General features: G+C 39.5%; 1 pseudogene; it reads left to right on the plus strand.

The window, feature by feature from the left end:
• The first annotated feature begins 1,169 nt into the window (after window positions 1-1,169).
• LOC109445562 (large ribosomal subunit protein eL15 pseudogene) overlaps window positions 1,170-24,993 on the plus strand; it is a 36,004-nt pseudogene continuing 12,180 nt past the window's right edge.

Genomic DNA, 24,993 nt, shown 5'->3' on the forward strand with positions numbered 1-24,993 from the left:
TTTGAGGCTCTCGGAATTCAAAATCAACAACCCACATTAAATAGGTGTCGCCTGCGGTCTTATGTGACATATTCCCATACTGTCAGGGTTCTACTCTGAGCCCTAAAACATCTCCATAAAATTTATGTTTTACTTCCCCCTCTTGCCAAGCCTTGAGATCAGACCCCCTTCTCCATGTGTTGTCAGTAGGGAATAGTGGAATGCAGAGGGAAAGATGGGAATACAAGGGACAGAGATTCAGAGGGAACTGCGACGTTGGCATTTAGGCACAGAGTCCACAGTAAATACTGACTCTCAATGATGATTACTACTTCCCTGCTCTGACCAGCACAACCATGTGCACATAACCCCCCCATCCTTCTGTAAACTCAGCATCCACAGCCCTACTTTGAAAGTCATAACAGTGGTATGGCCCAGGACTCTGTAATTGGAATACCACAGTTTTTTCATTTATCAAGTGAACAGTTTGGACTGATATCTAAGATAAAAGACAAAAGTTCTAAGATCATGAGAGCTATTAGTTACTTGGCAAAATCTTACTAATTCAGAAATATAGCACTTTGATATTGGATAGGAAATGCTGCTGTGTGGATAATATTCACCTGAAAAAAAAAAATTGGTTTCTTCTGTTTTGACAGTGGATTTCAGAAATTATGTCATCTTTTCAGGTCAGCTCAATAAACATTTCTTTAGCCTCGTTAGCCATTGGGGGGCACAGACATGCATTCAACCATTCCACAAATATTTGAGGAGATAACATTTGAATCAACACACGGGTATTGTGTCTAGGCAGAGGAAACAGCAGAGGTGAAGATCCTAAAAAGTGTGGTACATTGGAAGAGTGTGAAGAATATAAAAAGGCCACAATTTGTAGTGAAACAGTGGGACATGAGGCCCAGCAGGAGGCCGGGATTAGATCCCATAGCCCAGGGAAAGCCTTTAGATTTCATTCTGAGTGCAACTTAAATTTTATTCTATGTGTTGCTGGAGAAGCAGACAGGAGCAGCATCTAACTCAACAAGATTAATGAGGTGAGGAAATCTGAATGCACTGCAAAAGTTTATGGCTAAGCCAAGTCTTAAAGAATTAATGTGCTTTAGCAGAAGAAAGGAGAGGAGGAAAAAAAATTAGAAATTGTCTGTCTGGCCACAGCCATCAGGTAAGCCAAGATGGGCGCTTTCAAGTACCTCCAGGAGTTATGGAGGAAGAAGCAGTCCGATGTAATGTGCTTTCTTCTCTGGGTGCGCCGCTGACATTTTGGCCAGCTCTATCTCTAAGTTCCACCTGGCCCTCCCGCCCCATCCAACCTGATAAAGCACACAGGCTAGGATACACGGCCAGGCAAGGTTATGCCATATATCAGATTCGTGTACACCGCGGTGGCCGCAAATGCCCAGTTCCTAAGGGTGCAACCTATGGTAAGCCTGTCCATCATGGTGTTAACCAGCTAAAGTTCGCTCAAAGCCTTCAGTTTGTTGCCGAGGAGTAAGCTGGACCCCACTGTGGGGCTCTGAGAGTCCTGAATTCTTATTGGGTTGGTGAAGATTCCATTCTTTGAGGTTTTCATCATTGATCTCTTCCATAAAGGCTGACACCCAGTGGATCACCAAACCAGTCCACAGCACAGGGAGATGTGAAGGCTGACATTTGCAGGCCACAGGAGCTGTGACCTTGGAAAGGGCCACAAGTTCCACCACACTGTTGGTGGTTCTCGCTGTACAGCTTGGAGAAGGCGCAATATCTTCCAGCTCCACCGTTACCACTATTTAGTAATGTTTGTAAAATTCTTAACTAATACACAATTTAAGACAGTACCAAAAAAAAAAGTTACAAAGAAAAAGAAATATAGGAAAAAGAGAAGGTAGTTGAGGTGGAGGAGATATTGAACGATGACACGGAATTTTCATGGTGTTAGGGGGAAGCCATAAGTGCTTGAGACTTTCTAGCACATAAAATAGGAGATGGGTCAGGCAGTATCTGAGACTGGGAAAGTAGGAAGTGCTAGAAATGTTGATATTGCAATCACAGCTACTCAGATACGTAAAACAAATGTGTTTTATGTGTGCTAAGATTCTATATTTTATTAGACCACACTTGTGGCCAGAAGGCTTACAATCTTACACAACTCACTTTTTCTCTAAGCATCTAGCATAGTTCTAGCAGATATTCAATAAATACTTGTGGCTTGAGAACCATTAAGTAAACCTCACTGACAGTTTCTACTCATTTCTGACAAATGTATCACCAGGGTTTTCACCAAGTCAGATAGATCAAGAAAACTTGTAGTCATAGGTAATTGGTGCTTAGAATTCATGGTATAACAATGTTCAAAGGACCCTATCACCTCCCTTATTTCTGGCCTATAAAATTAACAAGCCATCCAATTTGTTAAGATGACTTGTTTTGCTTGAGTAATGCTTTATTACCTTACCTGAAGTGCAAAACTATTTCCTTAGGAAAGACGATTTCACAGGAAATAATAATAACTTACATATAAAAGCTTTACAGTTTTCAAAATGCTTTTACATACATAACATTCTATCCTCATAGCAACTTTTTGAGTTAGGCAATGTAGCTATTATCAATTTCACTTTACTTTTATGAAAACTGAGGCTTAGAGAGCACACAAGTAATAGACTGGAACCAGGACTAGAAAACTAAGGTCTTGGACTCCCACATTATTGCCACCATGTGCTTTCCCTGAAATTTTAAAACAGACAAATGCATCATAGCTTGATTATTTAGGTCGAAAAAGACGATGAATTTGCTATAAGATAATCTTCCTGATTTGGAAAGTACCCATACTGATCAAAATGGCCTCATTTGTTTCAGTGCTTCCTGTCACGACAGTTCTTCTGACCACCCATCACCCCAGGTCTGAGCAAGTCAACTATTTTCATTGGGCCTCAATTTCCTAATAGGATGTTGATAAAACACACAAACTAAGGTGTATTTTAGCTTCAATACGCTAAAAAAAAGAAATTGGTTTGTCTTTTAACATCATCTTCTATTGAGAAGGGACTGCATTTTGGGTGGAAACATAGGATCTCTCCAAAACTTGGAAATGTTGGGATCAGGGGATGTGAGGAGGCCTTCTGTATATCTGCGCCCTCCACCTAAAGCATGTGGTTACCAATACATCCGCCATGACTCTGAATTGCAGTCAATAAGCTGCTAAAATGCTACCTGCAACATACAGAAAAATGAGACCCAAGAGAGTTCTACCTTTGGGAAAATCCCTAGCTGCTTTCTTCCCATGCCAAGGTGGGCACAAAGGCAGGGTGCTTGGCTCTGCTGCTCTCTAACCGAGGTGTAGAGGGCCAGGTTTACAGCCCAAACCTCAACTTGGCTTCTCTGTGTCCTAGCCTGATCGCTCCAAGCTAGTGAAAGGTCCTATTCACATCTCGTTGTCTCAATGTTTACCATCGCTCCTTCTTTCCCTTGTTTTCTCAGTGGAGAATGCTACACAGACTTTGGATGATACATGAAGTGCATTCTAACCACCACATTCACTCTTGCCAACATAACAGAAGTCCAGCTGGGGAAACAAGAGGAGGACAATTACCCAGGTGGAGCCCAGGAAAAGACAGTGACTCGGTGACATCAAAAACCATTTGGCTCCTGTCTCAGATCAGGGTTCTGTCCCAGAAGATGCAGGAACTGACTTGCTTCCTGCCTCTTACTTCACTCCCTACGGATCACTTCCTCTCAACTGCCTCACTTCTCACTGCCGTGACCCTGTGTCACTCAGGCCCCTACCTTCCCCCTCCAGATTAACAGATGATTCCACTTCTCCATGTCTCCAACCTCAGCTTACGAGAGTAGCTTTTCTATACTCATCCCTTTCTCCAACAGGCCTCATACACAGGACCTGGAAAAGAGGCATAGCTTAAAACAATAAACACATGCTTCAGTAAATTTCTCTATATATACAGAACCCTGTGATACTGATACAGGAGAGGTAGCATGTCCCTAGGTAGACAAGGAGGTCTCTGGTGGAATAAACAAAGACAGCCATATCCTAACACTTCAGGTTTTGAAATCACTCCTTTGCTGCAGGACATAATGTAACAAGGTCTTGGGATTAATCATAAAAGTCATTTTAGCCTGACAAATGGAACAGATTTGATAAAGAGTGGGTTACTTTGCTAATTCCTTTAGGATGGGCAAGCAGAACAAACCTGGTAGACGAATTTCATTAGAAGGCGCCAGTTCCCTTCTTCAAAAAAGTTTCCTTCTTCAAACAGCTCCCCTTCCCCAAGCAGGCAAGGGAAGGTATAAATGTAAGAGCTTTTGCCTCAGTCTTGGGGCACCCCCCATTTGGGACCCCCTCCTGCTCGGAAGCTGCAACCTCTCCTGCCTCTAATAAACTATCCTCTTTTTAAAACTTTTTGCCTCTCCCTGGTCCGTGTTTCCATTCTTCAGCTTCACGAGACACAATCCCGGCCCACACCCAGAAGCTGCCAGCAGATCCAACAACACCTACATCAATACCACCCCATTTTGTTTCCATGAAGATTCTTTTCTATGGAAAAACATTTTTCCCAGGGCACAATGGATCTCTGGATCAAATAGCAGCCTTGGTCCTGTCACACCCCAGCCCACCAGGCCTCCAGAATTTGGTGGATTTTTGGCTTGTTTTTTTGTTTTTTTCTTATCCCATTCCTTTGGCCTTTGTTTTATCTGGTTTCTGTTCTTATTTGCAGTTACCCAGGGAGTATTTATTATCTCCTCTGTCCTTCAGATTCATACTTGATTTGTACTTCTCCCACCTGTATCTCTTCCTGTAGGTTCTGTACTTGATATGAAGATTGTTAGATGCAGGCCCAGGCACATCCTTGGTTACCTTCTATACAGGCCTGTATTTCTTCTGGTGACTGGGTGGCTTTTGCTGGATACGCTTATAAATGTTTATCTGTGTGTGGGAGGAGGTTGTTCTTCTTTTTAAAGCAAAAAAAAAAATTCTGTAGCACTGTGTAGTCCTTGCCAGCGGAAGTCACAGTCTGGCTGCCTCTGTACCAGAAAAACACTCTACCCTGCCATTGCTGGAGCCATGGCCAGAACCAGCATGTGGCACTGGCCTATGGCCAAACAACTCTGCTACTGGCAGGGAGGTGGTGACAGGCTGATGGGGGCTCAGAATCCTCTCATCACACTTTCTCAGGGAACCTAGTCCAAATTCATTTCCCTGCCTCATACGTTCTACTGTAGTCAAAACCAACAAGTACCACCTAAAATGAGATTTTTAAATACACTTAAAACTAAAGGATTGTTTCTTCATGATTGGGTCCAGTAAATTACATGGGAGGAAAGGTGCTGGGAGCTTTCCCTGGGCACAGAAATGTGTGGTCATGCCTTTCAGATTGAATGCTGGTAAGCTGGCTTCCAGGTGGAGGTGAGGAAAGAGAGAAGATTTAAGGGAGTTCTTTGCCAAATAGTGGTCTGATCTGCCAAGATCTTTTGGAGTAGCTTCTGCTTTCCTGAGAAGGTCCAGGACCTAAATGACACCAGCCAGATGTGAGAAAACTCTTCAACCTGCCCATGGCCCCTCCTTCTCAGCTAAGAACTGGAATGGAGAGTCCACCTGGCTGTGTGAAAACAAAGAGGTCCTTCTCTTAGCCTGTAGCTTTATGGGTTGGCAGCTCCTGAAAAGCCTCCCTTTGATCTTGAGCTTTGAAGGGATCAAACAAGCTGCTTTAATGGGTGGGAATGCGGCTCTGAAAATCCTACCTTTTGTCAGTAAAGCATTTCTCCTTCTCCTCGTGGGGCAGGTGCAATCAGAGATGGAGTCTGCTTTCCAGGCCTGGAGCCAGATGTTTCTTCTTGCAACAAGTAGAACAAAGGAGTGAAAGTGAGATCAGGGCAGCAACTGACAAGGCCTTGTCCACAAATGAGCTCTGCTGGGTTGGGAGTTACTTCTTGATCTGTTCCTTCCTGAAACCTGCTTTAAGTACACTGTCTTTTACAAAGGCCAGAAATCAGCCGCTTTGGTGTTAACCGTGCTGATCAGGACTTCTTGGAGCTTTTAGATTTTGTTTGGAAGAGGGCTCACCTTTAAGCAATGGGATTTGGGCTAACATCTTTTGATTTATGAGATATGTTTCCAACCCTTTTCAGCCTAGGATCCCAGACTCCTTCTGAATGCCAAAACAGCCTTTAAATAACCACTTTTATTCCCTCAGCCTAGGCTGCTACTATGACAGCAGAAATAGAAAAAGAAAAATTGGATCGTGGTTTATTTCCTGAGGACCATTCCAACATGACTCTAAGGATGTGCTATTAAAATCTCCCATCAGATAGAGAATGAATACATCTCAAGCTCACCTGAAATAAGCAAATTCAGCACACGCTCTCATTCTTGGGTAAATCTGATACTGTTTCCTTATAAATATTTTCCAGAAATTGCCTTAAATACCTTTAGGGAAAAAAAAAAAAACACTGGTGATACTGCCTCCAAAGGATTCCATAATTATTCAAGCCAGCAGCTAAAGTTTTCTTGGGGATGCTTATGTTTTATTAAGCATCCTTTGGAACTGGATCTCCCAGGGTATATTCTGCAAATCCCTCGTTCCAAGAGATGCTTCTTGAAGGGAGGGCTCCATAGCCAAGGAGTTAAGGAAACATTGGAATACCATAGTTACTTCCTGAAAGTCCCACCATGCATTACATTTAAAGTCTCTTAGAAGAAACTTGTTAAATATTATTTAACCCACATATCCCTAGATTATCTGACCAAGGGAAATGTTTTTTCATATAATGATTACTATCCCATCAAACTAACTCCTGAGGGAGCACACTGAGATATTCTACCTTGGAGCATGCTCATCGCATATACCTGGAGCACTTTAACAGATTCCCTGGCCCTTCCCTGGGATCCGATGGGATAGATGTGGAGAGGGGCCTGGGAACCTGATTTTTAACAAGTACACCAGATGGTTCCTCTTGGTGAGGTAAGTTTCAGAAGTTCCGGCTCTCTGTATACCTACCCTCTTCACCCCTCGCCACATACACACACACACACACACACACGTATGTATGCCAGTTATGAAAGCACACCATAAAATATACAAACCTCTGAAGGTTTGTATGATTTCTTCTTGAAATGAGAAGGCAAAGATAATGTAGGCAGTGGCATCCTAATTCAAGTTGAAGCATATAAAGTCAGTCTGCCTTTTCATTGTCAGGTCCATACGAATGACAAGCACATCAACCTAAGAGAGAGCAAGAGATGGCACAGGATGGCATGTAAGTGCACAGACATGGAACCCACCCACATCGGTTTGTGCTCCTCCAAGCCTCTATTTCCTCTTCTGTAAAATGAGGGATGATACAAATAATAGTATCCCCCAACATAAGGTACTATAGAGGATTAAATTAGACAACACAGGTAAATTGCTTAGCATAACACCTCACATGTTATAAGTGCTTGATAAATAGTAGCTATTATTTTTAAGCAAAGATTGTAGGAGGCATGAAAATCCACGAAAGAAGAGAAAAAAGAAAGTTGGAAGACCTGTCCTTGCGTACCTAGAAAATCACCCCAGCAGAAGGCTCTTCTGAATAAAACACAAACTAGGACATGGTAAGTGTTGCTATCTGCAGCTCCCAGACCCCTGCAGTGGGAGTCCAGTAGCATTTCTGGATGCCTCCTCTCCTCCCTGTGCTTTTAAACCTTCCGAATTCCAGGCCATCAGCATCCAGACCTGCCCTCAGCTTCCTCAGCAAACAAATGCCAGGCAGCACAAAAAGGGTTACAGCCATGTTTCTAAACAAATAAGAACTGCCAAGTCTTGGTGCTGATATGAAATTATAATCAACGCATTCATGGATTGGTAGTATTTATCATGTTGTTAGCATTGTAAATTTGTACCATTGTAGATAGGAGTCACACAGCTTGGGGCCCTGTACCTTCACCTATTGTTTTCCCTGTGTTATGATAAATTTCCAGCAACACTTGATTAAAACTGCCAATTTGTTGGGAATAAAGAGAATCTCTAGACACCACCAGGACTAATTACGTTGTCCTTGCCAAAGGGGTAGTTGAATAATTGCATGCGATTATTGCACAGGCATGGCGCTTTTCACGTCAGTAGCAAAGCAATGAAGATTGATTCCCTTTAATTAATCATTCAAAAATAGCCCCCTTGTATCATTCCCCAAATAGGAGGGAGCATGTTCCTACATCTTTCTTCCAAAAGGTGCCTGGATGCAATTGGCTCCCTGATGAGATATCAAAATGTGTGTGCCTGTCCGAGATAGGAGGACCTCTCTGTAATTGATTGTGGATCCTATTCTCCCAATTCTTCATCCCCAGCCCTGAACTCGCTTTGTAATCTTAACAGCCTGGAGCACATTTACATAGCTTTCATTAATTGTACTCTGGCTTCTAATTAGAAAGGGAGGCAACAATGCTTATCTGATCCAATCTGGGCTTTATTTCGTGTTTCTACTAACATAATACATTGGTCTTGAGTATTCACAGTGTTTGGTTTAGAGGACCGAAGATTCCATAGGACAATATATTATTAAAAGGCAGTGATATGCACTATTATACATTATTTGCATTGTGTGTTTCTTACCTTTTATAACAGTATCCAAATTCAGCCTTGTTTATGTTTTGAAAACACTGATTCTACTTGCTCAACTCCATCCTTTAAATTTTAAGATACATAAAGTCAGTTTCTTAAAATGTTGCTTGGTTTTTTCATGTACTCTTATCATTAATTCTTTGCTCTGGAAAAAGATTCAATCAGCAATGTGTGTGGATGGTCTTCTGCAAAAGAGTTGTGCTTGATGTTTTGGACTGATGCCAAAGAGGGGAAAATTGAACTGCTTTCTAACTAGGAAGCAAAACTATAAAATAGGAAATGTCCAATTATGGCACATCTCCACTTCCCACACCCTGCTCTCACCAACTGTTCCACTCTCTTCCATTTTCAGAAAATATCATATTAATATGTTTTTATATAATCTCGTTTTCAATTTGTTAAGTCACAGAGGAATAGGACAGGTGCCCATCTTAGTATGTTATCTCCTCGATTTTTGCTCTGCACCTTCCTCTTCAAAGCTCCTTCTCCTTTCTAACCCCCTCTCTGCCCACTCCTCACTGGGAACCAAAGCCCTTCACCTGTCACCTTTCAAGGCTCAGTACATTCAACAGACACAAGGGATGAAAAGAAAACAGAGATGCAGCATTTGGGGATCACATCAGACTTTGTTCTGTGTGTATCACGATGCTTATCAATGTTATTTTTGTTTCTTTACCTTTAAAGATGCATTTTTTAAAAATAGACTTTAAGAGCTAATTGGCTGAATATCTGCTTGTGTGGGGTTGACTTTTAAGTAAATTATAGAAACACAGAGCTTGATAGTATCTCAAACAGCATCCATTACAACATGTTGAGATGAGAAAACAGGTCTCAAAAGAAAAAGTGGACCTTTCTGTGAATGTTCAGCAGGGCATAAAAGAAGGCAAGGCAGAAGAGGGAGAAAAATAATGCATGAGCAGATACGCAGCTTAGAATAGGCCCTGCAGGCTGTGGAGTCAACCCTTCATTGGAACATCAATTCTGGTGTTAATATGTAGTCTTTAAACCTCAGTTTTCACATTGGATATACAAAAACGACAACATATTCCTTTAGGGTTGTTGTAACAATGAAAAACCACACAGGTCAAGCAATGGATACTAAAGATATTCTTATTGAAAGATCATGAAAATGACAACAGTGATACCAAAGTGTGGTGCCTTAGTGGTTTGAGTTTTGAAAAGAACTTCAATTCATTAATCAAGTGATCTTCATTTTTCTCCTAGAAAATAAAATTTTAAAAAATCATTTTTACTCTAGGTCACTCAGGAATAAAATAAGAAAAAAATATCACCTGTGGCTCGCTAAGCTTTTCCTTCCTCACTCCCCTTCCTCTCTCCTCCCACTATTAGATGCAGAGAGCAGAGCTAGAGTGAGGAGACACATATATAATGGGTCTCTGGGAACTGGCATATGTAAGTCTTTGTGGCTCTGAGCTCATGGGAAGATGGATGGATAATGGTGACACCACTCAAGAAACTCCTAGAAGAAAGCTTCTATTGACCTGCTCCATCTTGGAGGAAAGTGGTAGTGATAACCAGAAATTTAAACTATGGGACCCAGCTCTTAAACCCTCTACCTTAAGTGATACTTAACTTCACCAACTGCCGTGTGCGACCACTCCACTCTTCATCATGTGTTGGGATTCCTCCCTCAACAGATATTTCTTACTTGGTACCATACATGAGTAACGCTCACATTCTAATCTGCATTACTTGGAGATCCTGTTAAAATGTAAATTCTGATTCAGTAGTTCTGAGGTTGAGCCCAAGATTGTGCATTTCCAACAAACTTCAAGGGGATGCAGATGCTGCTGATCTGAGGGCCATAATATGAGTGGCAAGGGTGTATATCACTGTGCTCTGGGCACTGCCTCGACATCCAACTTAAATCTCAATCTCAGAAAGATTTAGCTAATATGATCTCTCCACTCTCTTAATGGATTTACAAGAGTGAACATATATTCTCATTTCAAATATGCAGTTACTCTATGTTACATGTTTATAATATCAATAGTGCTCTATTTTATTTCCCCACATAATCCATACTTATAACGACCATGCAGTAGATGGCAGGGGGAGAGGGAGATGTGGCTCATGAGCCAGTGAGAATTTTCTCCCAAGCCTTTCTATGTCTTCCCAAGCAATCACTCTTATATCACTGGTAAAGGGCTCCTCCCATCCCTGAGTTATTACCTTCTCGCCATAGCCCATTTTATTCCAAGCAAAAAGTGAAGATGGTCTTTAAAAGTGTAATGATATCACATTAATTGATTTTTAGATGTTAAACAAACCTTGTATACCTTAAATAAGTGTCATTTGGTTAAAAAAAAAGTGTAATAGCGGTAGATACATAAATGAGTTGGAAATGAGAAGGTCAAACAGTGTATAAAACAAATCATTTAAAATTAAGCTAATATATTCCTGAAACTCCTTATAATAGTTTGCTAGGCCTGACATCACAGAATACCACAAACTGGGTGGGTTAAACAACAGAAATTAATTTTCCCACAGTTCTGGAAGCTGCAAGTTAGAGATCAAGGTGTCGGCAGGGTGGGTTTCTTCTGAGGCCTCTCTCCTTGCAATGTAGATGGCTATCTTCTCCCTGTGGCATTTCCTCTATGTCTGTCTATGTACTAATTTCTTCTAAGGGTACGGCCCACCCATATGACCTCATTTATCTTAATTATTTCTTTAAAGGCCCTATCTTTAAATATAGTCACATTTGAGGTACTGGAGGTTAGGATTTCAACACATAAATTTTGAGAGGTCACAAGTCAACTTGTAAAGTTACTGTCTGATTCCTCACTGATTCTGTACCCAATGTACTGTGGCTATCCAGTCACCTCTGTAGGGGAGCAGGATTTTATCACCCCAAAATTTACCTTTGACATGAGGGTTATTTTAGACTGATTATTTTTAAGGAACAAAATTCTCAGGAAAGCTTTTTACCTCCCCCTTAATTGCCTAAAATAATTTAATTAGGGAGTCTTTTCCAGATGGAGCTATCATCAGAGATAACTACAAAGAACACAATTAAGCTTGAGAACTTGTTGCAATGATGTTAATAAACTTTTTTGATATCAGAGGGATTGTTCATGGTGAATTTGTACCAACTGGACCAACAGTTAAGCAAGTTTACTATTTGGAAGTACTGTAAAGGCTGCATGAAAAAGTTAGACAACCTGAACTTTTCTCCAACAATTCATGCCTCTTGCATCGTGACAATGCACCAGCTCACACGGCACTGCCTGTGAGGGAGTTTTTAGCCAGTAAACAAATAACTATATTGGAACACCCTCCCTACTCACCTGATGTGGCCCCCAATGACTTCTTTCTGTACCCGAAGATAAAGGAAACATTGAAATGTAGACATTTTGATGACGTTCAGGACATCCAGGGTAATACGATACAGCTCTGGTGGCCATTCCAGAAAAAGTTCCAAAATTGCTTTGAAGGATGGACTAGGTGCTGGCATCGGTGCATAGCTTCCTAAGGGGAGTACTTCGAAGGTGACCATAGTGATATTCAGCAATGAGGTGTGTAGCACTTTTGCTAGGATGAGTTTGAGAACTTAATTGTCAGACCTCGTGTGAGCTTCGTGTGGTAAACTGGGAGGAACTTATCAAGGCCTACTTTTTCAAAGTCCTCTCTGTGTCTTTTTGTCTCTGCATGGTATGGCAAACATTTGCTTACCAAACATTTGCTCCTCCCATCTTCCTGTAAATTGTTTTTCACCCCTTTGAAGTCCCAGACCCTACCCCCTTCTCCTTAGCTCAGGATGGCATATAAGCCTCAGCTGCTGATTGTCTTTGAGTCTCATGTTTTTATGGAGGCCCAGTACATCTGAAATTAAACTTGATTTTCTCCGGCTGCTCTATTCCACATCCATTTAATCTTCAGATCAGCCAGAAGAATTGAGGGGGGTAGGGAGAAAGTTTTCCTCCTCAACACCTCGATAACCAGGTAGTGAAAGTGTGCTTTCTTTCTCTTTTTTTTTTTTTTTTTTTTTTTAATTTATTGGGGTCACAATTGCTGGTAAAGTTACATAGATTTCAGGTGTACAATTCTGTATTACATCATCTATAAATCACATTGTGTGTTCACCACCCAGAGTCAGTTCTCCTTCCATCACCATATATTTGATCCCCCTTACCCTCATCTCCCACTCCCCACCCCCCGAAAGTGTGCTTTCAAATGCACAGGCTGGGTTAGAGCAACGGGGTTAGAACCCCCAAAGCAGTTCACATATTTCCATCAGGGCCCTTCCCCCCCAAAAAAAAGTGCAAACTAAAGATGTAAGAAAAGCTTTCTAGTCATGAATTTCTTAAATAGTAGCTCTTGTTTCTGAAAGAGAGGTTTAGGTCAGGTAGATCAGGTACAGACAGATTGGAACTGAGATCTATCATGAGTGGCACGCATGCAGCCTGAGAATACTCAGGTTCCCCATGTGGACACGTCAGAGCAAACTGGGCAGGCTGAAGTCTTCCTTCCCCTGTTTTAGTTGTCCTTTTAGACATCCAACCTCAGAGAAAAGCATTTCTATAAACACGAGCGTTTTTACTAAAGAAATGCAAAAATCATAGACATGCACACACACGCACACGCATGCACACACACACATGCATGCACGCATGCACACACGCACGCACACACACGCATGCACGCATGCACACCACAATCGTATACAATGTCAGGAACCAGCCCCTTGCCTCTAACTAAATGTACAAGCATGCACCTGACTGCATTACCATGTTTTTAAGTTCTGAGGTTGCAACAGCTGATAATCAAAATTCTAGGTGTGATCTCAAACTCTGCGGTATTTTTCCAAAAGAGCATTAGCCTTTAAGGTTTGCATGAGGTGTTGTAAGTCTTCCTTTGATTTGTCAGTCACTACCACCCCTAGGTCTCCTTCTGCTTCTCTGCTTCCGATGTTTCTCCCACCTGCGAGGCCTGGACAATGCTATGGTATGCTCTAAAGAAAAATAAAGTACTTTCCAGTTTCCCAAATTGTCTCTTCTGGGAGCCTATTTATCAGAAAGGGCAACACAAAAGAGAGGAAGTGCTGTAGGTAGACATTATAAATTCCACTGGGGTTTCAGAAGTTGAACCATCTATTTTATTCTAGCAGGAGATGTTTTCTATACATCTGCTGATTGCACATTCATTCTTTAATCTTTATACATGAAAAGCTAAAAGCAGAAAGCCACGGACTAAAATTTTCTCTGTAAATTGTGGAACATTTGCAACAGATATAGAAAATCACAGTGTGAAAGCTGTTAAAGCTGTGAAAAAATAAATTGGAAGCACCACAGGAAATGAAGGTTTTACATAAGGACAAGGAGCCAGCCAGAGTTTTCAAGTCCATTTTGTAATAAAGGAAATTATGATCCACATAAAGCCCACTTTGGGAAATTTACATTTTGATGGATAATACGCTTATAACAATTAGTATGAAATGTTTCTGGTTTACCTACGACATGTTTCTAATAGATAGTCCACCTGCGTCTTTAGCGGAATGTAACTGCTAATATTTGAAGTGCAGGTAATTCCTTGGTTCTCATTTAAAATACCATCATGCTCTCCTTGCTCCAGGCAGGCGAAAATAAAATCTCAATTAAAATAAAAGCAGGCATGGTTCCAGTTAAGCAATGATCATTTAGAGAATTAACGCAATAAAGCTTTTTCCATAAAATGCACAGTCAGCGTGGTGTGGGAACAATAATGGCAAATTGGGATGCCATTCCCCTGGATCCAGAACTGGCTTCTCTTTTACCAGGTTGCTTTATCTCACAAACTTCACCTAACCTCTCTGGACAATGGCTTCCTCAGTCGCTAAAAACTGAAATGCCTCATCCGCCTTTGAAATGCTGGATCCCCTGATCTAAGACACCTGCGGGAATCCTTCTAACAGAGAAATGAGTTCTCAAAGGGGCTTGGTTTCACTCCAATCTGAACTCAAAAAAATTACGAAAATACTACCGTAACTAGGTACAGAGATGACAAATGGGCAGCTGCCAAATTTGGTTTTCAGTGCTTTGCCTGACCAACACAGCATTTTAAACTACAATAAAAATGAATAAACGTTTAGATGTCCACTTTGCCATGGCACCCTGCTTCTCCATCATCCTCCATCCAGCCTGATCCATTCACTCACATTGTCTGCCAGACTCCTGGGGCAATTTGAGTTTATGACTTGGACCTGATATTCATTCATTCATTAAATCATTTGCTGAGCTCCAACTCTGTGTGTCAAGCAGTGTCCTAAATAGTGGGATCATAACTATAAATGAAATAGACAAAATTCCTAGAGCACCAACATCTAGTTGGGTTATTTACTGTGAAGTGAATTTTCAACTTCTTTGGAAGTAGAAGTAGTCAGATAAACCTTTTTCAGGGCTACCTTCGTTTTTACAGGAGAGGCAGTAAGTGACTCAAAACACTACTTGTTATCGCGGAGCTTCAGAAAGTGCAAAGCTGGGTCACTATCATTATAAACTTTATCAGGCCCTTGGCAAAGCTTCATAAATTATTTATACTGCTCCTTTCTGCTTATGGCAAACATTTGCATCCTCCCACATCTCTGGGGTTTAAGAGCGTTCCACTACATCGGTGAAGAACAAGAAATTCTAAGGCAGAAGGAATTGGATCTTCCATTATATGAGGTGTGATCAAAAGATACAGTGAATGTTTAAATAATAAAAATTATTACATTAAAAGACACATTGCCATCAATCCCCCTCAAAATATTCTCCCTTGTTTCGAACACACTTAGGTACCCCATCATTCTTGCCACTTTCTGAAGCAGTTCTGGAAGTCCTCTTTCATGAGTGTCTTTACTTCATCCTTCATCATGACAATGCTCCGAGTCACATATCACTTCTTGTACGGAAATTTCTGTCACATAAAAACATTACAGTGTGTCTTCATCCAGCTTATTCACCGGATCTGGCACCATGGGACTTCTGGCTGTTCCCCAAAGTCAAAATGACCATGAAATGAAAACATTGTGAATTGATTCAGGACATCGAGGCAGCCACAACAGTGCAACTAAAGACACTCATGAAAGAGGACTTCCAGAACTGCTTCAGAAAGTGGCAAGAACGATGGAATAAGTGTGTTCGAAGCAAGGGGGAGTATTTTGAGGGGGGATTAATGTCAATGTATCTTTTACTCTAATAATTTTTTTTTCATTTTAACATTCAACATATGTTCTGATCACACCTTGTATATTCTAGCTCTGCTGTCGTCTTGTTCCCATGTCTTGTCCCATTTCTTCATCACTCATTCATCTGTTTTCCATCCCAGGTTTCTTTTCAAACCACTAATCTCTGAGTGTTCAGGTATCAGAGAACTTCAGGTATCAGTGAAAATGTCCCCCAAATGTGGCTTTTTAAGTCTATCTGCTTATCTTTGGTTGTTGGGAGGGCAAATGGAAGGAGAATATTAAATCAAAGCATTGATGTGATAGTTATCATAGCAGGAAATTAAACCAGGAAAATAATAAATGGAATCATGAAACCAACTGCCCACCAATGAGGGAAAATAGAAGGCCTTCAAAACTAGTGAAAACTCAGGTTTTCCAGTCCATGATCTCATGACTACAAGAAAAACTGGAGTGCAGTAGAAAGAAAGATGGACCAACCACATGAGCATTTATCTAAATTCTAATGTCCTGAGTCCTTGCCATGTCTTAGCTTCTATTTCTAGAAATGAAGAACACTGGACACTGGATCTCAATTGTGGTTGCACATTAGAAGGACCTACAGAGATTTTTATTCTTAATGCAGATGGCTGCACCTCACCCAGGCCAATTAAATAAAAAATTCTTGGAGGGAAATCCCAAACAATAGAATAAGTGACTGTCCCCAGAAGATTCTAACGTCCATCCAAGGCTGAGAACCACCATCTTAGAATATCCATCAAAACAACTTTTTTATAGCTGGCATAAATGTGGGTTTAACTGAATTGAATGAGCTCAAAGTTCCTAAGTCCAAATTTTCATATTTCTTATTACCCACTGTAGTAATTTTATTTTGCTATAGAAACTTTTTTAGCTAAAATATTTTTCCAATTTTTACTGAAACTTCAGTTTCAACAGAACTAAAACCAAACTAAAAGAAAATGAAATGTAGATAACCCTCTAATTTCAGATATAGAAGTTATTCTAAGGAAGTAAATAAATCAAAAAAGCATAAGAGGAATCTAGAATAAGTGTTCATAGATTTGAATATAAAAAAAATCTAAGGATTCTGCATATCAGAAAACATAAAATGCCAATAATAAATTGGCAAAAATATTTGTACATGCATGAGATACAAAGGATTGTTATCCTTATTACATAGTGTCCTTACAAATTAATAAGTAAAATATAAATAACCTAATAGGCAAAGGAGAAACAGATTTAAACTGCGCATTACAGAAGAAATATAGAGTTGATAAATGCTAAATAGCTTAAATTTGGTTGTAATTCTATTTTGTTAGAGAAACTGTTTTTTAAGAAATACAATGTAAACTAATAATATTTTTACCTAACAAAATTGAAAGATTAAATTTTTTTTAATCTTTCAAGAAATGATCAAACAACACCTTAAAGTACAAGGGCTCTTGTCTTATGTTATGATCAGGGCAATATTCTTGCCAAAATAGTCACTCCTCAAATTTGCAATATACAATATGTGCATGTTTGCTTCTTAAATGTCTTTAACAAACACAGAAATTTGTTCCATGTGAATGTTAACCATGCAACTATTTTTTCAAATATTTAGAAAAATAAAGACCCTAAGGTTGAAAGTTTCACCCCACGGATAGAGAAAATTGAAGAAAATGAACCCAGATCTCAGAATGATATGCCTGCTGGGAGAGATATAAAACACGTGAACTTGGAAGGAAGAAACAGGGCAAGGGAATGGTTGGACTGAGACATGCCTACTTGGTATATAAAAGGATAAATAAGAATTACCATAAGTCTTTTCCATTTGCACATATTTCTGAGTTAGGAGTACTTCATGGCACCCAAAAGGCAAGAATGAAGAATTGCAAATGATAAAACTAGAATGGTATTGAACATGTTTATGAAGAACCAAACACAGGGGGAAACATCCCTATATGCAGTGCCTGCAAAAAAGAAAAATATTTGCAAATATCTCATTGAAGCTACAAGGGAAAAAACACATCCCTTGAATTGTGGGTAAGTTAAAATTATTAACTTTGTCAGTTTGTTTGTTGTTGTTGTTGCTGCTGTTGTTTAACTATTGCTTTGTGTTGTTGGATATGTAAGCAAAAACTTAATTTCTCTTTCCTTAAAAGTATTAGATTTGCCTGCCATGGATTTTTCTGCTCTCCAGGCTTTCTCACACAGCCTTCAAGAAAGGCAAGCCTTCTCCTGGAAGTTTACCGATTTTACACTGCTTTCGGGTCTATTCCAGGTCTTTAATTTCTCTCATGAGGAAGAGAAACCCTTCTCCGTCTTCCAGAGCTATCAAGTCCCATTTACTCATACCTCCTACTTTTCTCTTCACCACAAAATGAGAAAATTAGCAAAATTAGCCAAACTGAGGCCAATATTCTACCTCAAGATAATACTGATTTCGAGGTTGAAGCCTCTGCTGAGTAGCATTGATAAGGATCCTTTCCAATAACCATCGCCTTATTTAACAGTTTTAAAATGTTGGGAGTTTTCAGTTTAATAAGCAGTGTAAATTATAGATAGTAGGTAGATAGGTAGGTAGGTAGGTAAGTCGGTAGGTAGGTAGGCAGATAGGTGATAGATGATAGATGGATAGGTAGATGATAGATAGATAGATGATAGATAGATAGATAGATAGATAGATAGATAGATAGATAGATAGATAGATAGATAATTCCAAATGTCGGCTCCTAGTTTTCACCAATGAACCCTGTTGATAAGACAGAGCTGAGTTTATTACTTGCCACACAGTAAGGGAGAATACCACCTCAATTGAACTTTGGTAGTGTCTCGGGTGGAAGACAAGATCAGAATTTATTTAGAATTGGAAGTTTGCATTAAATTAGGTCTTCCAGTGTGGGAACATGATTGGGACTGGATAAGGATGATGACATAACAGTTTAGGATTGATGTGTAGGGGAGGAAAAAACGTTTTTCCTCTACTCTCTCTCACATTTAGTGATTGGAGCCTGCGACTTAAACCGAGGAAAAGATTAACAGGAGAAAAGGTGTATTTGCACATAGAAGCCAACAGAAGAAGTAGCTGGCTCACTGAATTATTAAAGTTAAAGGCTATGTACCTAACATAGTAGGGGAAAGGGAGAGGGGCGCAAAGGCTTGTTGTGGGAAGAATAAATAAGTTCCTTTAGGAAAAAAATATTGGTTTGAGAAAAATTGGGAAATCAAGTTTGTTATAATGTTTATGTATAGTATGTAGGGCCTTTTGTTCTCCTTCAGGGCCATAAAATCACCCAGAGAAGGGGTTTGGGGGAGGTTTTATTCATACTTTCTCTCTGGGAATAAATCTGCCCAAATGAAGGAATTCATGGCAGCATTATTTTCCAAGAGTTGTTGCTTTTAGTTAGTTAAGAGAAGCTCCAACATGGCTTCTCTCCGCCTCTGTCGATTCTCAATTATCTTCAGCTCAGAATAATTCTTATGCCAAGTAGCATATTTGAGGTGACATATTCTGATCTCCTGCAAGTGGAAACAGGAAGGTAAGGATCTTTGAGGCAAGGAATTCAAAGAGTCTTGGATTTTGTAAACTGCTGATACTTTCCATTGAAGAATTGATGACTCTTTTTATAAAATTCCTACAAATGAACAATTAAGTTATCTGTCTGTGCAAGATTCTCCTTAGTAAATATGTTATTAAAGACAACAGAAAAGTAAAATCTTGTTAAGTTCTATGGGGTTAAGTAGCTTAAGTTTCGTGTGTGTGTGTGTGTGTGTGTGTGTGTGTGTGTGTATGTGTGTGTGTGTGATGTAGGGGACGCTCAACAAATATTATCTCTTCTCAAATCTGTAAACAGTGAATGCAGAAAATATCATAATTACCTATTATACATTGGTTTGAGTAAAAATGAAATTGTTGAGACTGCATTCAATACTTTTAACCTTGTGTACCACTACTATCTCTCACATTTTTCTGCCAACCTGGTATACTCAAGTCACTCCCACTTTCCTATCTTCCATCTTAAATTATCTTTTCCCCATGTGTCTAATGCTTTGTTGTTGTTGTTGCTGCTGTTTAGTTATCACTCAAAAAACAATTATCATTAAACAAGTATGGAAAAAGCTGAGTAAAATGAAGTTTAACACATTTCTTTACTAAAAGACTTCTCAGATCCTTTTGTGATATTTTTTAAGGCAAGCATACAGCATAATATATCTACCAAATGTATTTGACCCTGGAACATTTTTTGAAGTCCATGTCAATGTCACAGGACCAGTACTCCAAGAAACATTCTTGAATAAACAGCACTCTAAATCCTACTTTTCAGGACACAGCTCAAATACCTCTTCAATGGACTCTTCCTCCATCTCTATATGAGATACTGAACATGAGCTAGACCATTGATTCACAGAGATTTCCTTATAACAATAACTGAAGCTTTTATTTCAAAAGTAAGTATTGTGTTTGTGAGTAATATTAGAAGTACAAAATTATTTTTTTTTGCTATCCAATGAATATTATTCATACATTCTAAATTAGAACATGAAGAAAATAATCAGAAAGACCTTGTGTTCATGAGGTCCTGAAGAAACGTCTGATGGCTACTATGAAAATATTTGGGGAGAATTATACAAATAGAGTTCAGTGACTGCCCTGTAAACCAATACTTAATTTGCGTAACCAACAATCAGAAGAGCTATCAAATCAAAATCAATTGTGTTTAAAATGAAATCATGTTTACACACCAAGCAATCAATTGTCAACAACAAATATCCACAATTTCTTTTCCCATTACTTTCCCTTCTTTACAAAGTTATTTCTTCCCTTCCCTTCCCTTTTCTTCCTTTCCCTTCTCTTCCCTTTTCTTCCCTTTTCTTCCCTTCCCTTCCCTCCCCTTCCCTTTCTTTTCTTTCCTTTTCATTCCCTTCCCTTCCCTTCCCTTCCCTTCCCTTCCCTTCCCTTCCCTTCCCTTCCTTCAACAACAAGGTATTAGACTGGTCTGGACAAAGAGGTCACCAGAAGAAGCCTGAACCCAGATTGGGGCCAGCAGAGAGGATGTGAGAGGGGAAAGGTGGAGAATGGCACTAGAGAAGAGCAGACTGACTAAATATCAGGATATTAAAATAATGGGAGCCAGATTTCTCCTGTCAGAAAAGAGATACAAACAAGAAAAGGAGGAAGCTAGAATGAACCTTGAGGTATTGGCTTGGAATTGGAGGCATTAACGTAAATTAAAGGATATATATATATATATATATATATATATATATATATCTCCATCCCAAATCTTTGCACTGAAAGTGTGAGGGAGCAGTAACATTCTAGCAGCCCAAATCTGAGTTTTCAAAGACCACCCTAAATGTGCTAGAGCTCCTTGGGAAAATGGATGAGTATTGTAGCACAGATGGTTGTGGCACAAGAGGAGCCTGAAATATCACATGTTACCAGAAACTAAGGAAATGCTCAAAGAATAATGGGGTCATATAAAAAAGACATAGTAACAAACTTGAAGGAGTTCCCACTGGCCAAATCTGGGGGAAATTGAGCATCAAATAATAGGAATGGATTATAACCCACCGAATAATAGTGGTATTCAGGAAATAAGAATCTATGTGTCAACACTGATATAAATATACACATAAACAAGAAGAGAAAGCTATTCCTTATTACAGAAAACCACCTAATTAAAATATGTACTAAATATGGAAACAATGGCATTAGAAAACCATCTTTTGGCAACCATTATAGTAATAATTAATTTAGGCAGGAAACATCAAAGGATGTTAAAACTAGTAAGGGAACATGAAGTGAGGAAAAGAATTTTACATGGTCTTGAAGTATCTGCCCACAAAATATTTGTCCATATTTTTTTAAAAGAGTAACATGATGGATAACCTGACAGATACTTTACAAGAGAAAACTCCTGAGATGTTCTAAATTAAATTACAGGGAGAGTAAAAGAAAGAGACAAGAGTAGTTAACCAGTTAATAACTGTGGGACAACTAACAAAAGCCTGCTCACATTATGTTGGAGCTTTGAATCAACCACCAGACACCAAATCCTGCACATGCATCAACTGTCAGGACTCTTGTCTGTCACCAATCAAAAGTATAAATGTTTCTTACTTACACACTGGGGACCTGTCCTAAAACTTTCCCTGCTTCATCCTTTCCTGTCCCCATTGATCTGTGACCAATGTAAATTCTTTCAAAATATTTTACATCTTTCTTGCCCAAAAAACAACACCAAAAAGTGCCCATCAACTCCAGGGCAGCGGACATGTTTGCTTTTTCCTCCTAGCCTGCTGCTGGTGGTTCAGACCTCGTGCCCCAGGACCTGGTCCTTTTCTGGCTAGCATTTGGTTCGATCAAAGCTTTCTTTCCAAAAAGCTTTCAGCCAAAAAAGTTCTTGGTTTAACACACCATGTAAATCAAATGATACACTGTAAACACCACCACGAGTGGAAAAAACAGACATCATGTGCCACCCAATCGGATCAATAAAAAGAGCACAGTATCTGTAATAGTCCAGCCAAAACTATACGATGAGGACCTAATTAGGAGGAAACATCAGACAATCCCCAATCAAGAGGCATTCTATAAAATGACTGACCCATAATCTTCAAAAATGACAGGATCATGAAAATCAAAGAAATACTGAAGATTTGTTCCACATCAATGAGACTGTGACAACTGTGAGCGACCCACGTCCCGCAATCCTGAACTGGATCCTTTGCTACGAAGGACATTGCTGGAACAACTGGCAAAATCTGAATCCAGTCTCTGGGCAGAAGGAATGCAGGAGTTCTGTGTACTGTTCTTGCAACTGTTCTGTCATTTTGAAATGTGTTACTTCTCCCTCCCCGCCCCCTCCCATCAAAGTCACTTTTTGTCTCTCTTTCTAGCCCATCAGCTGTTTGACTTCAGGACCCACAGCTGGGCTCAGTCTGGTATCCATCCACAGCGCCTGGAGCTTAGGAAACCATCATAAATGTTTGTGGAAGACAGGAGGAGAGGGAGAGAAGGAGAGAGAGAAGGAGGGAAGCTGGCCCAAAGCAGACATGCTACCTCCTCTGCCAGACAGTTCAGTTGGGCTACGTTCCTAGTGGAGCTGGGCTAGATAATGACTGCAGAAAATTCTATCCTTGCTTCACGTAAAGTGTCTCTGGAGGAAAGAAAAATCACTGAAGTGCGTTTTTGGACCAGCTTGTCATTAAGCTGGAAAAAGCTCTATTGTTGCCTTAATTAGTTTTATTGTTTTGACATTTTAGCTTTTTAAAAGCTTTGTGCTGGAATTCAAGCACAGTATTTCACTGCCACGGAGTCTATTTTAATGAATGATTATTATACAAATGAACCTGCTAATAGGGTCCTTTTTCCCCCAGAAAACAAACAAAATCCACATAGGAATGCTGAAAGGCCTATACTCTATAATAAATCTGTGTGTTCTTGTCTTCCTTAAAAACCAAACAAGACCCCCCACCCCCTCCCAAAAACAAAAATACGTTGTTCTGCTACAAAAATCTAAATGGAAGTTATGGTAAACTGACACATTAGTAATGCCAAATATTTAATGATGAGATCTTCATCTTATTTTTTTCTCAACTTAGAAAACTAGTAGAATAAAATAATAAAATGAGGCTGATAAAATAATGCATTACCCTGGGATACTTAGTTGGTTCAAAGCAACCTTTTAGGGACACTAATTCTTTACTTTGTCTTAAAACTGTCCTTTTTTAATGTGAATCCTCTGACCTCAGTGGCCATGCCTTGAGCGAGTTGCTTTTATTTATATTAATAAAAGAGAAAATCTCATGCCTGGAAGAAATGCCCCACCCATTTGCTCATAAACAATGATAGCATTTGTCAGAGCTAAACCTCCCTGGACTCCACTGAACGTGGTATTACTACTTCCTAGGGGAGGCTGTGGCAGATTACCCAGCAGGATTCCAGTTACAAGAGCATGGTAAACAATTAGACCTCATTTACATTTTACAATTAGGTTTCACTTACATTTTACTGTGATTTTTACACGCATCAAAGGCTTTATTTCACATCTTTACTAAATCCACAAACCGTGAATTTAAGCATCCCATATTTTTGACATGTTATTCCACATGCTAAATGTCGGCTGTCCACATTTGGTTGAACAAAGGCTAAGAATTACACAAGAGTGTGCCCAAATTGAAATGAAACGATTCTGAAATCTAAAAGCTAAGCTAAATCATTCACAGTAGCTTTGTAAAAGCCTGAGAGATGAAATGCAAATTTCCTCTGGTGTTAAATAAAATATGTTTAACTCATGTCATGTATTCTAAAGGTCTCCCTGGATAGATTTCTGAAGGTCTGTCAGTTTATTAGGGCACAGATGATATCCATCAATTGGAAATCAATACTTACTGCTGGGTTCTAATTATAAATTATTGGGAAAATGCAGGTGGTAAATAGGCAGGGCATTTCTTGCTAACTGTTTGAAATAAAATTGGTTTGATTTTGAAATCGATGTGAGTTGAGAAAGAATTTTTTTGTTCATATATATTTACTTTTAATCCTAATTTTTTGATCAAGATTTGGTTGTTAGAGGAAGAGTTCACTCTATGGATTGTTGCATTTTAAATTCTGAAAAACAGTGCTCTATAAATCAAATATGATGTTCATAGGGAAATGACATGCATTTACATTTTACGGGTACGAATAGGAAGTTCTTCTGCCTTTTTGTTTCCTCTGCATGGTCACTTGACTCCCAAATATATCCAACTGTATCTGCCTTAGCCTTTTAAAACATTTTTTTGTACAGAATTCTAATTGCTTTTCTCTTTCAAAGTTCCTCATCCTGCACTTATGTCTATGTAACAAAGCATGCCTCCATCCTTCCTGTAAAGGTATATATTAATAAAAGATGTCACACTCAGCAAAATAAGCTGAAACTACATAGAGAAAAGAGGTTCTTTTTACATGGATTGTCGCATTTCTCCACTAAATTCTGCCACTAATATTATTTACAATGTATGTAGTTATTCTAAAAATTGGCTTTGTTTGCCTCATCAGCAGAGAAGAGGGATTCCAGGTCCAGGATGAATTCTTTTTACTCAGTATTTGCATTGGTTCCTGGGAGCTTTCCCAGTTACCTACTATTGATTGCTTTGTGCCTTCAGGCCAGTATTTTAGTTGGTGGGCATGTACCATGCACCAGGTACAAATATGACAGTGTCTGCCCTTATGATACCCAGAGTCTAGCAGTGAAATATGACAACAAAGAGTGA

This window comes from Rhinolophus sinicus, chromosome 3, assembly GCF_057876585.1.
Source record: "Rhinolophus sinicus isolate RSI-liver-muscle chromosome 3, RSI-T2T, whole genome shotgun sequence".
NCBI classification, from domain to species: Eukaryota; Metazoa; Chordata; class Mammalia; order Chiroptera; family Rhinolophidae; genus Rhinolophus; species Rhinolophus sinicus.